The 18739-nt window shown below is 38.4% G+C and overlaps 1 long non-coding RNA gene across 23 annotated transcripts in view; it reads left to right on the forward strand.

The window, feature by feature from the left end:
* LOC147349191 (uncharacterized) overlaps nucleotides 1-18739 on the forward strand; it is a 284621-nt gene that overhangs the window by 92592 nt on the left and 173290 nt on the right. For 3 of the 23 annotated variants that reach the window (XR_015149553.1, XR_015149537.1, XR_015149542.1), the window contains one exon: nucleotides 16331-16419. The exons of 19 other annotated variants lie outside the window; for them this stretch is intronic. This is a non-coding gene — a long non-coding RNA (uncharacterized LOC147349191). Of the gene's footprint in view, nucleotides 1-16330; nucleotides 16420-17734; nucleotides 18115-18739 lie in introns of those variants that run through there. One more of the 23 variants, XR_015149556.1, reaches the window with a different exon arrangement.

An 18739-nucleotide genomic window follows, 5' to 3' on the forward strand; every position in this document is an offset into this window, starting at 1 on the left:
TGCTAATATATTTTTAACTAAATATGCATCTTATAAATATGGAACCCAAAATATAAAAATATAGACAGTTGGAGGTATGAATTCATAAAAACAATAAGAAATCTCATATAGTTTATTAATTCTTATTATGTGACAGATATTTTCCTAAATACATTAACATTTCTGATTATTCCTCGACTGAATAAACAATAGACTTGGCCCAATTTTGTAGTATTCTGTAGTTTTCCTTTTCATACTGTTAATTTAATTAGAAACCTATGACTGGGAATCTTTCCTGGGGATCATGGATAAGCACCATAGAAGGACTGAAATATAACAAGATCTGTGTGTACATACAAGTGGAATCTATACATAGAGTTTGTGACTCTGATTTAAAATCCTTGCATTGTTTAAATTAGCAATACTTTGTGTCCACTAATCAAAAATATATATTTTGTGTGTTCCTTCCAGTGGGTACTATATCATTAGACTAATTTTAAGAACAACTGTTATCCCTGTTGAAACACCTCATGAAAAAATATCAAAAATTCTCAGTAATAAAAGGGATTTTCTGGGCACCATTTCAGCCTCAAAGGATAGATAGTAATACATATTTTCCCCAAAAATAAGATTCTATTTAATATCTCCAAGGACATGGCAGAATTCATGAAAAACATAGATACTTTATAGATAAAACATCTGCATGCAGAAAAACATAGTTTCGGCATTTCAAAAATACTTAAATTACAGTGAAATGCAGTTGAGGAAATGTTTTATCATGATTGAGTTTTGGACACTTTCTTGACTAATCATTCTGGATCGGACTTCCATTGCCTGGGTCGGACTTCCATTGATGTTGAGTAGAAATGACAGTAAGCCTCCTTGTCTCGTTCCTGATCATAGAAGAAAACCCTTCACAACAGCTTTTCACTGTTGAGTGTGATGTTAATTTTGGACTTCTCATACATTGCCTTTATTATGTTGAGTTAGAGTCCTATACCTAATTCTTGAGCATATTTATCATGAAAAGATGTTGAAATTTTTTGATTTCTATATCTGTTGAAATGATTATAAAATTTATATTCTTTTGTTGTTAATACAGTGTGTCACATTTATTGATTTGTTTTTGTTGAATCCTCTTTGTGTCTAAAGATAAATCCCTCTTGATCATGGTGTATGACTTATTAGTGTGCTCTTGTATTTGATTTGATGGTATTTTGTTGGGGAATCCTGCAATGATATTCATGAATGACATTGACATGTAATTTTCTTTTCTTGTAATGTCTTTGTCTGGCTTCAGTATCAGAATATGCTGAATTTATGAAATAAGTTTGGCAATAACCTTCTTATTGACTTTTTTGGAAGAGTTTGAGAAGGTTTCATATATTATTTCTTCTTTAAAAGTTTGATACAATTCAGCTGAAAAGCACCTAGTCCTGCACATATTTTTCTAAGGTGATATTTTATTACAGATTCAGTCTCTTTGCTTGTGATTGGTCTGTTCATATTTTCATTAGTTCATGATTCAGTATCAGTTAAGTTGTATATTGAATGGTTTGCCTTAGAAATGAACAGAGATCATTCTGTCGTTTTTGAGATTGAATTCCAAGTACTGCATTTCAGACTCTTTTGTTGACCATGATGGCTACTTCATTTCTTCTAAGGGATTCCTGCCCACAGTAGTAGATATAATGGTCATCTGAGTTAAATTCACCCATTCCAGTCCATTTTAGTTCGCTGATTCCTAGAATGTCAACATTCACTCTTGCCATCTCCTGTTTGACCACTTCCAATTTGCCTTGATTCATGGACCTAACATTCCAGGTTCCTATGCAACATTGCTCTTTACAGCATCGGACCTTGCTTCTATCATCAGTCACATCCACAGCTGGGTATTGTTTTTGCTTTGGCTCCATTGCTTCATTCTTTCTGGAGTTATTTCTCCACTGATCCCCAGTAGCATATTGGGCACCTGCCAACCTGGGGAGTTCCTCTGTCAGTATCCTGTCATTTTGCCTTTTCATACTGTTCATGGGGTTCTCAAGGCAAGAATACTGAAGTGGTTTGCCATTCCCTTCTCCAGTGGACCACATTCTGTCAGACCTCTCCACCATGACCTGCCCATCTTGGGTGGCCCCACAGGGCATAGCTTAGTTTCATTGAGTTAGACAAGACTGTGGTCCTAGTGTGATTAGATTGACTAGTTTTCTGTGGTTATGGTTTCAGTGTGTCTGCCCTCTGATGCCCTCTTGCAACACCTACCGTCTTAATTGGGTTTCTGTTACCTTGGACGAGGGGTATCTCCTCACCGCCGCCACTCCTGATCTTGAGCATGGAGTAGCTCCTCTCAGCCCTCCTGCACCCGCTCAGCCACCACTCCTTGGAACTGGGGTTGCTCCTCTCGGCCGCTGCCCCTGACCTCGGGCATGGGGTAGCTCCTCCCAGCTGCCACCCCTGGACTCCAGTGGGGGGAAGCATCACTAGGAACAAAGCTAGTGGAGGTGATGGAATTCCAGTTGAGCTATTTCAAATCCTGAAAGATGATGCTCTGAAAGTGCTGCACTCAATATGCCAGCAAATTTGGAGAACTTAGCAGTGGCCATAGGACTGCAAAAGGTCAATTTTCATTCCAATCCCATAGAAAGGCAATGCCCAAGAATGCTCAACCTACTGCACAATTGCACTCATCTCATGCTAGTAAAGACATGCTCAAATTTCTCCAAGCCAGGCTTCAGCAATACGTGAACTGTGAACTTCCAGATGTTCAAGCTGGGTTTAGAAAAGGCAGAGGAACCAGAGATCAAATTGCCAACATCCGCTGGATCATGGAAAAAGCAAGAGAGTTCCAGAAAAACATCTATTTCTGCTTTATTGACTATGGCAAGGCCTTTGACTGTGTGGATCAAAATAAACTGTGGAAAATTCTGAAAGAGACGGGAATACCAGACCACCTGACTTGCCTCTTGAGAAACCTATATGCAGGTCAGGAAGCAACAGTTAGAACTGGACATGGAACAACAGATTGGTTCCAAATAGGAAAAGGAGTACATCAAGGCTGTATATTGTCACCCTGCTTCTTTAACTTACATGCAGAGTACATCATGAGAAACACTGGACTGGAAGAAACACAAGCTGGAATCAAAATTGATGGGAGAAATATCAATAACTTCAGATATGCAGATAACACCACCCTTATGGCAGAAAGTGAAGAGGAACTAAAAAGCCTCTTGATGAAAGTGAAAGTGGAGAGTAAAAAAGTTGGCTTAAAGCTCAACATTCAGAAAATGAAGATCATAGCATCTGGTCCCATCACTTCCTGGGAAATAGATGGGGAAACAGTGGAAAGTTTCCACTTATAAAAATAAAGTCAGACTTTATTTTTTTGGGCTCCAAAATCACTGCAGATGGTGATTTCAGTCATGAAATTAAAAGATCCTTACTTCTTGGAAGGAAAGTTATGACCAACCTAGATAGCATATTGAAAAGCAGAGACATTACTTTGCCAACAAAGGTCCGTCTAGTCAAGGCTATGGTTTTTCCAGTGGTCATGTATGGATGTGAGAGTTGGACTATGAAGAAAGCTGAGTGCCAAAGAATTGATGCTTTTGAACTGTGGTGTTGGAGAAGACTCTTGAGAGTCCCTTGGACTGCAAGGAGATCCAACCAGTTCATCCTATAGGAGATCAGTCCTGGGTGTTCTTTGGAAGGAATGATGCTAAAGCTGAAACTCCAGTACTTTGGCTACCTCATTTGATGAATTGACTCACTGGAAAAGACTCTGATGCTGGGAGGGATTGGGGGCAGGAGGAGAAGGGGACAATAGTGGATGAGATGGCTGGATGGCATCACTGACTCAATGAACGTGAGTTTGAGTGAAGTCCGGGAGCTGGTGATGGACAGGGAGGCCTGGCATGCTGCGATTCATGGGGTCACAAAGAGTCAGACATGACTGAGTGACTGAACTGAACTGAAGTTTTATATGCATTTCACTAAGTCACCTAACTTGCTGACATGTAATTGTTCATAGTATTCTCTTATGATCTTTTTCATTTCTGTGGTATCAGTTGAAATATCTCTTCATTCGTGTACAAATTTATCAATTTGAGTCATTTATCTTTTTTAATTAGTAAAAGGTTGGTCAACTTTGTTAACTTTTAGAAGAAACAACTCAGTTTTTTGTTTTTTTTTTTTTTTTTTTACCTCTTGACTTTCTAGTCTCTATTTTGTTTATTTCTTCTCTAATATTTATATTATTTCCTATTCTGATAACTTTAGCTTTAGTTAGTTCTTTTCTAGTTCCTTAATGTGTAAGATTAGACTGCTGTAGTTTTAATTACTTATCCAGAGAATTCTTGTTTTTCACTTGCTAAGTCATGCCTGACTCTTTGCAACCCCATGAACTGCAGAATGACAGGCTTAGCTATCCTCCACTATCTCCTAGAATTTGCTCAACTCATGTTCATTGAGTCAGTGATGCCATCCAACCATCCCATCTTCTGTTGCCCCTTGTCCTCTGGCCTTCAATATTTCTGAGCATCAGGGTCTTTTCCAAAGAGACTGCTCTTCACATCAGGTGAAAAACGTATTGAACTTCAGCTTCAGCATCAGTCCTTCCAATGAATATTCAGGGTTGATTTCCTGTGAGTGACTAGTTTGATCTCCTTGATGTTCAAGGGACCCTCTTCTCCAACACCACAGTTCAAAGGCACCAATTCTTCGATGGTCAGCTTTCTTTATTGTGCAACTCCCACTTCTATACAAGACTACTGGAAAAACCATAGCTTTGACTATATGGATCTTGACAGTAAAGTGATGTCTCTGCTTTTTTACTACACTGTCTAGATCAGCATAACTTTTCTTCCAAGGGGCAAGCATCTACGAATTTCATGACTGCAGTCACTGTCTACAGTGATCTTGGAACCTAAACAAATAAAATCTACCACTGTTTCTATTTTTTCACATCTATTTGCCATGAAGTGATGGGACTGGATGCCATAAAATTAGTGATTTGAATGTTGAGTTTTAAGACAACTTGTTCACTCTCCTCTTTCATCCTCATCAAGAGTCTCTTTAGTTCCTCTTAGCTTTCTGTCATTAGATGATATCATCTGCATTCTGAGCTTGTTGATATTTCTCCCAGCAATCTTAGATTGTGCTTCATCTAGCCCAGCACTTTGCATGATGTACTCTGCATGGTCGTTAAATATGTTAGGTTTATCAATGTACAACCTTGATGTACACCTATCCCAACTTTGAACCAGTCTGTGGTTCCATGTTGTATTCTAATTATTGTTTCTTGAGCTGCTTACAGGTTTATCAGGAGGCAGGTAAAGGTGGTCCATATTCACATCTCTTTAAGAATTTTCCACAGTTTGTTGTGATCCAAACAGTCCAGGGTTTTCACTCAGTCACCTAAGGAGGAGAAGTAGATGTTTTTCTGGAATTCTCTTGCTTTTTCTATGATCCAATGGATGCTGGCAGTTTGATCTCTGGTTCTTCTGCCTTTTCTATATCCAGCTTGTATATCTGGAAGTTCTCAGTCCACATATTACTGAAGTCTAGCTTGAAGGATTTTGAGCATTACTGTGGTAGAATATGAAATGAGTGCAATTGTGTGGTAGTTTTAACATTCTTGGCATTGACTTTCTTCAGAATTGGAATGAAAACTGACCTTTTCCAGTCCCGTGGCCACCGCTGAGTTTTCCAAATTTGCTGGCATATTGAGTGCAACAGATTCACAGCATCATCTTTTAGGATTTGAAATAGCTCAGCTGGAATTTCATCACCTCCACTAGCTTTGTTTGTAGTAATTCTTCCTAAGGCCCACTTGTCTTCACAATCCAGGATGTCTGGCTTTAGGTGAGTGACCAAGCCATTGACGTTTTCCAAGTCATTGAGACATTTGTTGTGTAGCTTTTCTGTGTATTCTTGCCACCTCTTCTTTATCTCTTCTGCTTCTGTTAGATCCTTGCCATTTCAGTCCTTTATTGTGCCCATCATTGTATGAAATGTTCGCCAGGTATCTCCAGTTTCCTTGAAGTGATATCTAGTCTTTCCAATTCTATTGTTTTCCTCTATTTCTTTGCACTGTTCACTTAAGAAGGCTTTCTTATCTCTCCTTGCTATTCTCTGGAACTCTGCATTCAGTTGTGCCCATCTTTCCCTTTTTCCTTTGCCTTTCGCTTCTCTTCTGTTCTCAGATGCTTGTAAAGCCTTTAACAGGCAACTACTTTTCCTTCTTGCATTTCTTTTTCTTTCGGTCACTGCCTCCTATACAGTTTTATGAACTTCTGTCCATAGTTCTTCAGACACGCTATCTACAAGATATATGTCCTTGATTCTATTTGTCACATCCATTGTATAATTATAAGGGATTTGATTTAGGACATACCTGAATGACCTAGTGGTTTTTTGCCTAGTTGATTCCATTTAACCCTGAATTTTTCAATAAGGAGCTTATATACTGAGCTATAGTCAGCTCCATGTCTTCTTTTTGTTGACTATATAAAGCTTCTCCATCTTCTTCTGGAAAGAATATAAACAATCTGATTTCACTATTGACCATCTGGTGAAGTCCATGTGTAGAGTTGTGTCTTGGGTGGTTGGAAGAGGGTATTTGCTGTGACCAGTTTACTCATTTTGTAAAACTCTGTTAGCCATTTTTCTGCTTCATTTTGTACTCCATGGCCATACGTGTCTGTTACTCCAGGTATCTCTTGAGTTCCTACTTTTGCATTCATGTTTCCTGTGATGAAAAGGACATAGTTTTTGGTGTTGATTCTAGGTCTTGTAGGTCTTCATAGAACTGTTCAGCTTCAGCTTATACAGCATTAGAGGTTGGGGAAGAGACTTGGATTACTGTGATGTTGAATGGTTTGTCTTGGCAATGAATTGAGATAATTCTTTGATTTTTGAGATTGCACCCAAGTACTGCATTTCAGATCCTTTTGCTGACTATGAGGGCTATTCCATTTCTTCTAAGGGATTCCTGCCCACAGTAGTAGATATAATGGTCATCTAAATTAAATTCACCCATTCCCATCCATTTTAGTTCACTGATTCCTAAAATCTCAATGTTCACTCTTGCCATCTCCTGTTTGACCACTTCCAATTTACCTTGATTCATGGGCCTAAAATTCCAGGTTCCTATGCAATATTATTCTTTATAGCATCAGATTTTACTTTTACCACCAGACACGTCCACAACTGAGTGTCATTTCCTCTTTCATCCAGCCTCTTCATTCTTTTTGGAGCTATTTCTCCTCTTTTCCCCAATATCCTGTTGTACACCTACTGACCTGGGGGTTCATCTTCCAGTGTCATATCTTTCTGCCTTTTCATACTGAACAATTGTTTCTTGAGCCAAGGATACTATTGTGGTTTGCCATACCCTTCTCCAGTGGGACACATTTTGTCAAAACTCTTTCTTAAGGTAAATTCAATCAAATAATTCTTTTGTATGTTAGTATTGATACTAATAAATGTCATTTTAATAGGTAATTATTGAATTTGATTTGAAAATAGCATAAATTAAAAATTATCTGAGACATTCTATCTTGATTAGTAACCTAAACTCTTGTAACAAGAGTCAAAAATTTCCATTTTTTCCCCCATTACAAAATAATTAGACCCTATGAAAAAGGAGATTGTATATAGAAAGTCATATTAAATTTATTTATTGGTACCTTTTAAACATAATGCTGGAGGAAAATTACTTGCAAATATGATGACTAACAAGTCCTTTCATCCCTGTATGTATATGCCTCTCCTCTCAGAAAGAGGTAGAGGCCATTTCTTCATCTTTTGAATCTTGATTGGGCTTTTTGATGTGCTTTTTCCAATAAAAAGTGACAGAAGTGACTTGCCTAGATTTCTGAGCTTATCTATGTTTTAAGAAAACTTTCAGGTCACATTTTTATCATTTTAGAACTCTGTGCCACTATGTAAAAATTCTGACCTCTCTGCTGCAGAGTTCCAGCTGACTGTCAGCATTTCTAAGTACCCCAGATGAGGCTCCAGAGAGAAAAGTAAAGTTGTCTTAAATGTTCCAGCCCCAGCCCATCTCCCAGCTAAATTTAGCCACGTAAATAGCCCTAGCTGACACTATGTGGAGCAAAATAACTGTGTACTTGAGCCTAGCTGTGTGGTAAAGGATTAACCATACCCAAGAAAGTTTTGTTTTGGTGGCGCTAGTCGTGAAGAACCCACCTGCCAGTCCAGGAGATTTAAGAGACCTGGATTTGATCCCTGAGTTTGGAAAATCCCCTGGAGGAGGGCATGGCAACGCACTTCAGTATTCTTGCCTGGAGAATCCCAAGGACAGAGGAGTCTGGCGGGTTTTAGTCCATGGGGTTGCAGAGGGTTGGACACGACTGAGCAACAAAGCATGCATGCAGGCTCCTGAGAGGCAACCCCTAGACCCTTGGAATCTCCTGCCTGATAATAGTGTTTGCTTTCCAGGGGACTTAGACCAGTCATGCTAAATGGTCCGTGTTAACAATGTTATTTACAGTGTGGGCTATGCAGGCCTTGGAATACCAGAAGGGCTGAAAACTAAGATCAGCCATGTCTATACAACATTCCCCCAATAAAATCTCTAGATATCAAGGTTCAGGACAGTTTCCCTGGTTGTCAGTGCTCCCTTCATATAGTCACACATTTTTTTCCTGGGAAATTTAGACATTGTGGAGAGTACAACCGGAGGCTCAGTGCTTGAAAGTCTCCTAGGCCCTGCCTGTGTGATTCTTCCCTTGGGTAACTTAAATCTGTATCCTTTCATTATAATAAATCATAACTATGAGAATAACATTTGTATAGATTTTGGTGGGTCCTTTTAATGAAATATTGAAACTGAGAGTGGTCTTGCCCCACTCCCCCAGAAATTGCATTTATTTCAGAAACAAGAGTGATCTTGGAGACCCGTGGACTTGTAGTTGGTGTCAAAAATAAGGGTGGACTTGGAGACTCCTGTCAAAGTCAACCCACAGGTTTACAAGAGATAATAAGTTGAAGTTGCTTTAAGACATTTGGTTTTGTTGCATTTTGTTACACACCAATATATAAGGATGCGTGATAAGTTGCTTCAGTCATGTCCGACTCTGTCTGTGCCCTCTTCCACGGGATCTTCCCAACCCAGGGATCAAACCCACTGCTCTCTGTCGCCTGCATTGGCAGGTGAGTTCTTTACCACTAGCACCTGCTGGGAAGCCCAAGGTACAGAGATATCTTTTTGTCTTTGAAGTGCCTAGGCATAATACAGCTTGTTTTTTAATCTGGAAATAGTTGTTTACTTCCAGGATTTATAACATATCCCATGGGTTTAACTTGTTGCTTTGAGACTTGTGCTTTTTCTGGGAGACCACATAACCCCAGGTCCCAAGGAAATTAAGAATTTCAATGATATTACAATCTTAGGCTTCAGTGAAGGGGCTACATATTAATATATCTGCATACTGTAGAATAGCCCCTTCTTTTAAATGTATTTTCCTTAGTTCCTTTCCTAGGGCCTAGGCAAACAGATGTGGACTGTCCTGAAACCCCTGAGGCAATACTGTCAAGGTATATTGTTGCATCTCGCCCAAGTGGGAGTTAGTCCACTCAAAGGCAAACAGATATTGTAATGAGAGGTGAACTGGGATGCAATTGAAGGCATCCTTGGAGTTGAGCACTTGAGCATGATAGACCATTTAGCATCCTCAGGGACATGGACTAATATGTTATGAGAATTAATCATGAGGGAGTGTACAGGAACCACTGGATCATTTACTGCTCTGAGATCATCCAGCATCTTATATTCCCTATTTGGCTTAAAAACAAGCAGAACAGGGGTAGGAGACTGACAAGGCACCAAGAGGCCATGCTTTAAGAATTTATCTATGAGGGGTCGTAACCCTTTTTTTGGTTATGAACTTATGGAGTATTGTCTCTTGTTAGGGTAGGCAGCTTCTGGATTAAAGGTCATTTTTACAGATTGGGCATTTATGGCCTACCCAGGGACTCCTCTGTCCTAAAAGGCAGGGTTCATTGCTTTTAGAGTACACTCCTAACCATAATATGGCCCGAAGGGAACCCAGAAGGTCTCTCCCCAGTAGTGGGGTAGGATACTCGGGGACAACCAGAAAGATATGTGAGATCAAACACTGTTCCAACTGGCAAGTAAGAGGCCCAGTGGGTGGGTGATACCAAAATAACAAGCTAAAATATGCTAAATTAGGAATTTTTTAATAATTTCATATAATTTTTAAAAAATGATATGTTTATAAATGGCAGATAAACTTATTTTGGAGACCAAGAAAGAAATATTTATCAGTAGCAAAATATTTAGTACATGTACTGTCCACAGTAACTAGAAAAGCAAATCAAGTGACTACTTGGCCTGTAGTCACTCCAGAAGAAAAGACTGAAAAAAAAAATTGTTGAATATTGACTGTTGCTTGTTATGTTTAGCAAGATATTATAAGAAAGAGATTAGTTCAGGCAAGAATTACCCAGTTTTTAAGCAGAGATGAAAGTAGGTTACTTCTGTAAATGTAAGGTCTTTCAGAGTAAGATAAGCAAACTTCTGGCTCTAAACAACAGGAAATACAATGAAAAAGTTTATGAACAATGAAGATCCGGTACAAGTTCTGTGAAAACAAGGGGCCTTGGCCTTGAGGCGAAGCTCTGATTAAGTATGTTGACTTACCATACAGGCTATTGTTTTACCTGGCTCAAAATCTTCTATTAAATTGAGGGGGAAGAAAAAAAGACAATAAAACAAAGAGAGAAAGTTGACTTGATAACCTAAGTCTCAGAGAAAAAAAAATGTATTTTTATTAACAATACATTAAATGGAAAGCAAAAGTAACAGAAACATGATTTTTATCTACTTTTTAAACATTTCACTTTGAAATAATTTAGAATTATAGGAGGATTGTAAAGATAGTTTGGATAGCTACTAATCTATTGTTTATTCTTCAAACAGCTCACCCTAATGTCAATACCTAATATAACCGTGATGCATTCTATCAAAAAAGTTTAATATCGGTACAACACTTTAACTGAACTATAGATTTTATTTGAATTTATCTAATTTTCTTTATACTAATTTCTTTTTTCCTGTTCCCAAACCCAGGCAGAACAACAATTTCTTTTAGTTTTTCCTTTTTTTCCATTTATTTCACACTTGAAAACTACTGATCAGATATTTTTAGAATGTCCATCCTCATGGGATTGTCTGACATTTTTCTTATGATTTGATTGGGGTTACAGCTAAGAGGGAAAGTATCACACAATGATTGCCCTTGCCATGGTGTCATACAAGTGGGACTCTAAAAGCAACATGAATTATCACTGGTGATGTGGATGTTCCTTTAGAGTTTAAGATGGCATCTGCCAAGTTGCTCTACGCTAAAGTTACTCCCCTTTTTGATACTCTAATACATCAGAAGAAAATGATTTACTCAAGCTACTCTCGAGAAAGGAGTAATTAACGTCCATCTCGTACAGGGAAGGTTATCAACTAGTTTGTGGGCAAATCTTAAAGCTATCGTTGTAATTAATGGATATTTTGAAAGAAGCAATGTGAGATTATGCAAGTATCCTGTTCCTCAGTTTCACACGTTAATTTTGGCATTCATCAGTGGATACTGCCTAAGAGAAATGATTGCTCTCAGGTTCTAATACCAATTTTCCATTTCCCTTATTCTCTCTTACTGATATGATTTGAACCTCAAGAAGGAGGATTGGTTACTTCTTCCTCACTTATATTACATATCCAGTCACTTATGTTTACTAGTATGGATTCATATGTATATAGTATTCTTTGAGTTATTATACAAAACTGTAGATATTTATTTATGCAAATTGTGCCAGTTTGTTTACTGGGAGCTCTTTCACTTAATTCCTATGTCTTTCTCACATGTTCCATGCTTTGTTGTTGTTGTAGCAGCACAAGATGCTTCAGGCTTATCTTGTATATATGCTGTCCTAGCTATAGAATCAGTCATTTCTCAAGCGAGGCCTAATTCAAACCCATAGACTGCAGCACCCCAGACTTCCCTGTCCATCAGTGACTCCTGAAGCTTGCTTAAACTCTTGTGCATTGAGTGTGTGATGCCATCCAACCATTTCATCCTCTGTTGTCCACTTCTCCTGCCTTCAATCTTTCCCAGCATCAAGCTCTTTCCCAATAGGTCAGTTCTTTGCATCCGGTGGCCAAGATCTGGAGCTTCGGCTTTAGCATCAGTCCTTCCAATGAATATTCAGGAATGATTTCTTTTATGATTGACTGGTGTGATCTCCTAGCAGTCCAAGGAACTCTCAAGAGTCTTCTCCAACACTACAGTTCAAAAACATCAGTTCATTGGTGCTCAACTTTCTTTATGGTCCAACTCTCACATCCACACATGACTACAGGAAAAACCATAGCTTTGACTAGACAAATCTTCGTTGGCAAAGTAATGTCTCTGTTCTTTTTAATATGCTGTGTAGGTCGGTCACAGATTTTCTTCCAAGGAGCAAGTGTCTTTTAATTTCATGGCTGAGTCACCATCTGCAGTGATTCTGGAGCCCAAGAAATGAAGTCTCTCACTGTTTCCATCGTTTCCCCATCTATGTGCCATGAAGTGATGGGACGGGATGCCATGATCTTAGATTTCTGAATGCTGAGTTTTAAGTTAGCTTTTTCACTCTCCTCTTTCACATTCATTAAGAGGCTCTTTAGTTCCTCCTAATGTTCTGCCATAAGAATGGTGTCATCTGTGTATCTAACATCAATATTTTGGCCGGCAATCTTGATTCCAGCTTGTTCTTCATCCAACCCAGAATTTTGCATGAAATACTCTACATATAAGTTAAATAAGCAGGTTGACAATATACAGCCTTGATGTACTCCTTTCCCATTTTGGAACCATTTCCTTATTTCATGTCCAGTTCTAACTGTTGCTTCTCGATCTGCATACAGATTTTCAGGAGGCAGGTAAGGTGGTCTGGTATTCCCATCTCTTTAAGAATATTCCACAGTGTTGTGATCCACATGGTTAAAGGTTTTAGCATAGTCAATGAAGCAGAACTAGGTGTTTTTCTGAATTGTTTTTGCTGTTTTGATGATCCAACAGATGCTGGCAATTTGATCTTTGGTTCCTCTGCCTTTTCTAAATCCAACTTGAACTGGAAGTTCTAGGTTCATGTATTGTTGAAGCGTAGCTTGGACAATTTTGGGCATTGCTTTGCTAGTGCGTGAGAAGAGTGCAATTGTGTGGTAGTTTGAACATTCATTGGCATTGCCTTTCTTTGGGATTGGAATGAAACCTGACTTTTACCAGTCCTGTGACCATGGCTGAATTTTCCAAATTTGCTGACATACTGAGTGCTCACTTAACAGCATCATCTTTTAGGATTTGAAATAGCTCAGCTGAAATTCTATCACCTTCACTAGCTTTGTTCTAAGGCCCCCTTGACTTTGCAATCCCAGATTTCTGGCTCTAGGTGACTGATCACACCACCGTGGTTATCTGGATCATTAAGATCTTTTAAAATTTTTTTATAGTTCGTCTGTATATTCTTGCCAACTTTTTAAAATACTTTCTGTTTCTGTTAGGTTCATACCAGTTCTCTTTATTGTGCCCATTTTTGCATGAAATATTCCCTTGATATCTCTAATTTTCTTGAAGTGATTTCTATTCTTTCCTATTCGATTGTTTTCTGCTATTTCTTTGCATTGATCACTGAGGAAGGCTTTCTTACCTGCACTGGCTATTCTTTGGAACTCTGCATTCAGATGGGTATATCTTTTCCTTTTCTCTTTTGCCTTTTGCGTCTCTTCTTTTCCCAGCTATTTATGAGCCCTTCTCAGACAACCATTTTGGCCTCTCACACTTCTTTTCACAGGGGATGCTTTTAACACTGGTTCCTGTACAATGTCATGAACATCCATCCATAGTCCTTCAGGCACTCTATCAAATCTAATTCCTTGAATATATTTGTTACTTCCACTGTATTTAGGTCATAACTGAACGGCTTAGAGGTTTTCCCTGCTTTCTTCAATTTAAGTCAGAATTTGGCAGTAAGCAGTTCATGATCTGAGCCACAGTCAGTTTCAGGTCTTGTTTTTGCTGACTGTATAGAGCTTCTCCATCTTTGCCAACAAAGAATATAATCAATCTGATTTCAGTATTGACCATCTGGGTGATGTCCATGTATAGAGTCTTCTCTTGTGTTGGAAGAGGGTGTTTGCTATGACCAGTGTGTTCTCTTGGCAAAACTCGGTTAGCCTTTGCCCTGCTTCATTTTGCACTCCAAGGTCAAGCTTGCCTGTTTCTCCAGATAGCTCTTGATTTCCTACTTTTGCATTCCAGTCCCCTATGATGAAAAGGATATCATTTTTTGGTGTTAGTTCTAGAGGTCTAGAAGGTCCTCATAGAACTGTTCAACTTTAGCTTCTTTGGCATTAGTGTTTGGGGTATAAACTTGGATTACTGTGATACTGAATGGTTTGCCTTGAAAACGAACAGAAATCCTGTCATTTTTGAGATTGCATCCAAGTACTGCATTTCGGACTCTTTTGTTGACTATGACAGCTACTCCATTTCTTCTCAGGGAATCTTGCCCACAGTAGTATATATAATGGTCATCTGAATTAAATTCACCCATTCCAGTCCATTTTAGTTCTCTGATTCCCAACATGTCAATGTTCCCTCTTGCCATCTCCTGTTTGACCTCTTCCAGGTTACCTTGATTCTTGGACCTAACATTCCAGGTTCCTATGCAATATTGTTCTTTACAGCCTCGGACCTTGCTTCCATCACCAGTCACATCCACAGCTGGGTGTTGTTTTCACTTTGCCTCTGTCTCTTAATTGTTTCTGGAGTTATTTCTCCACTCTTCTCTAGTAACATGTTGAAGACCTACTGACCTGGGGAGTTCATCTTCCTTGTCATATCTTTTTGCCTTTCATACTGTTTAAAGGGTTCTCAAGGCAAGAGTACTGAAATGATTTCCATTCCTTTCTCCAGTGGACCACATTTTGTTAGAACTCTCCACCAGGACCCGTCCATCTTGGTGGCCCTACACAGCACAGCTCATAGTTTCATTGAGTTAGACAAGGCTGTGGTCCATGTGATCAGTTTAGTTAGTTTTCTGTGTATGTGGTTTTCATTCTGTCTGCACTGTGATGGATAAGGATAAGAGGCTTTTGGAAGCTTCCTGATGGGGAAGGGACTGGCTGTGGGGGAATCTGGAGGATTCTAGAGAGAATCTGTTTTCTTGACTTCTCCAGTTTCTAGGGGGAGTTTTTGGCCAAGGACTGTTTCTTCCACCTTCAAAGTTCTTTTCTCTAACCTCCAGTTATTCTATTCTAATCACATCGCCTTACTCTATCTTTTGCAGATGAAGTGTAAAATTAAACAAATGCATAGCAATAGAAATTGTATGGTAAGGCAGATTTACTAGACGAAATGTTTCACAAAATTTAATTTTGGCAATAAATGGCTGGTAATTCTGTATTTGTTTCCTGTTGCTACTGTAACAAATCATCATACATTTTATGGCTTAAAAGAACATAAATTTATGATGTTGCAGTTTTGGGGGTCATACTTCTCAAATGGGTCTTGCATGCTAAAATTGAGGTGTCAGCAGAACTGTTACTTTGAAAGGCTACAGGGAGAATCGGTGTCTCCACTAGGTATTCACTAGAGGCTTCTTGCGTTCCTTTGCTTGAGGACCCTTCCTCCATCTTCATCACACAATATTTTATCCTTTAGTTATGCCATTTCATCACCTGTATCCAACTCTTATCATCCTGTTTTCCTCTTAAAAAGACATTGCCATTACATCTGGCCCACTAGAGAGTCCAGGTTAATCTCATCACTGAAATATTCTTCCTTACATTGTCTAAGCCTCTTATATCATGTAAGGTAATAACACCTCACAGGTTTTGAGACTAGGCAGTGAACAGTTTTTTAGAGGTCATTCTTCAACCTAATGTGCTGCTCTTCTTCCAGATACAATGTTGGAACTAGTAAATATTCCTGTTCTTCCTTAGGCTAGAGCTGTTTTTTTTTTTTTTTTTTTTTTCCCTTCTCAAAGCTTCAGTGGATTTCCAACAGTATACTCAGACTATAATTCCATTGCCCTTGACTATGTAAATTAAGGATATTGTTATTTAGGGGAGATAGGTGACATAAGTTTGGGTGAAATTTTGATTGTTATTGTGGGTCTTTGCTTCAAACTACAGCAGGTAATCACTTTTACCCTCAGGATACTATTTTACTTGCTTTTCCCTCTGCAGATTTAAGTTTTGTTCCTATATATGGTATAGGGGGCTGCTGTTTGGGATGAACTATCATCAATAGCTGCTATTCTCTTCCCTCAGCCATATCATGTGGAACATTTCTCAAAATTCTCCTCAACCTTCACCATGAGCACCCACTATTGTTCCTGGATTTAAAAGCCTGGAAGAAGGTACAAATCCCCACTATGTCCATGCCGCATAGGGTTTCTCCACTTTCATTCTGCTGCTAAGCTGCTAAGTCGCTTCAGTCGTGTCCGACTCTGTGTGACCCCATAGACGGAAGCCCTCTAGGCTCCCCCGTCCCTGGGATTCTCCAGGCAAGAACACTGGAGTGGGTTGCCATTTCCTTCTCCAATGCATGAAAGTGAAAAGTGAAAGTGAAGTCGCTCAGTAGTGTCCAACTCTTCGCGACACCATGGACTGTAGCCTACCAGGCTCCTCTGTCCATGGATTTTCCAGGCAAGAGTACTGGAGTGGGGTGCCATTGCCTTCTCCACCACTTTCATTCTAGTCTTTAGCAATTTATTAAAAATGTCTAGCCGAGTCTTGTAGTAGAGTTATACACAATGTCTTGCCCAGGTAAGCAAGTGATTAAATTCTATTACATGCTTCATTTTTCAGCTGTATGCCCCATGACTAGTTTTCCAGTGGGTTCCAAAAAAAAAAAAAAAAAAAATCTTAATTTGAAAATTTCTAAGCTTTTATGTTGGTTTGTTTTAAGAGTAGAAATAATGCCCTTTCAGGTCTGTACCTTCTGAGTTCAATCCAGAATAAGCTATTCTCTCTTACCTTTTTTTTTAAAGAGAATAAAATGAATATAACAACAAAAGAATTTCTCAAGCAATGCTTGAGGTCCTTAAACTTACCCCTGCAAAAAGTGAGCTGGGAAATCTGCTCATCTCTATAGTCCCCAGGGACATAATCCCTAAAGACCATTTCTATCAGTGAAAGTGCAGGAACAAGAAAGTTCCATCCAGAAATATATTCATTTTAAAAATCGAAATATTTTCCACTGTAATATAAGGGTTCCTCATAATTGTTTAACATTATTTCATCATTGCTCTGGATTTCTCACCTTTTACTGGATGGAACTTTTCATGCATCTTCTCTGTCACTGTCCCTCATCATTGTTTGCATGGAGACAAATATATCATATTTACATTATGGGACATGTGGGTCACCCTCTATGGGGACATGTGCCCTGAACTGACGGAGAAGGCATTGCATGTTACTAAATAATTTGAAAGCCTGACGACATAGTTATTACAAACTTTGCTGTCTAGTGGGGCTGAACTCTTAATATCTTGTGGCTCTGTGTAGGCTCTGAAATCTCTGTGGAGAGCTCTAGACAACAGTTTTATGCTGAGATATCTGGGTCATACTCTTGAGTATGCAGATCTTAGGAGTTTGGTCAGGAACCAAGGGAAGTTTATGCATATTTTATAACCCCTTTTCTGTGCCCCATTCTATTACCTGCTCCCTCAGATACCCTTGTCAACACCAATCTGTGATCTCTGCATTTTCTCCTCCAAGTCCCACCATTCTCTGCTTGGACTCTGCTTCCCTGATGTAAGGTTTTGACAGGTCCCTGGAGGAGCAAGCTAAGTTGAATGCGGCCCTCACTTCATGAGTTTATCCTTATCTCAAAGATAGTAGAATGATTTTAGTCTATGTGAAATGTATAAAAAAGACTTTGTATATATTTTGTTCACCTTTACTGTATTGAATACTGTATCATAACTGGAAAAATACATACAATATTTTTAAAAGAAAGAGAATATGTTTGATGCACATTAGCAGATCAATAAATGATATATTTGTGAGACTTTATGGAAACAATATGATAAAGCCTCATCACCTCTAAATTCTAGTTAAGTGTATTATTAAATGTAAAAAAAGAGAACCAGAAATAACCAGTAGTAAATATTTTTCTTCTCATGGGAGTGTCTTTCTAACCACACATATAACAAAAGAAATGAGAAAAATAAATTTCACTAGACCTAAGAAAATTAGTATTTAAAATTGTTATACATAAATATATATATGCAATGAGAACACAAAAGTGTGGGCAAAGGTATAGAATGAGTAATACAAAATATTTAACATTCCATATGATTAATAAAATGTAATATTTTCCATGATAATCTTGGTAGACAAGTCAAATATTAGGAAGTAATGTGGTACAAAAATGATTAACACTGCTCAAGAAAGAAATATGATACTTAAGAAGAATGATCAAACACTTAGAAATAGTTAAAAACACTATTGAATATTCAACATTTATTATGGTGAGTTCAAAGAGGCACTCTAGTTAAAATGCTAGTGTGAACATGAAATTCCTTGATTTTACTGGATATAAAAATTTAGCAGCATTTTTTATGTCAACAAAATTCCAAATTCTAAATATCTAAAATAGCTAATGTGTAAGCTAAGCAGTAATTTCATGTAAATTATTAAAATGTTCAAATACAGATAATACTTATATATAAC

Source organism: Bos grunniens, chromosome 21 (assembly GCF_055505025.1).
Source record: "Bos grunniens cultivar Pamir isolate PY7600 chromosome 21, Bosgru_T2T1.0, whole genome shotgun sequence".
Taxonomy (NCBI): Eukaryota; Metazoa; Chordata; class Mammalia; order Artiodactyla; family Bovidae; genus Bos; species Bos grunniens.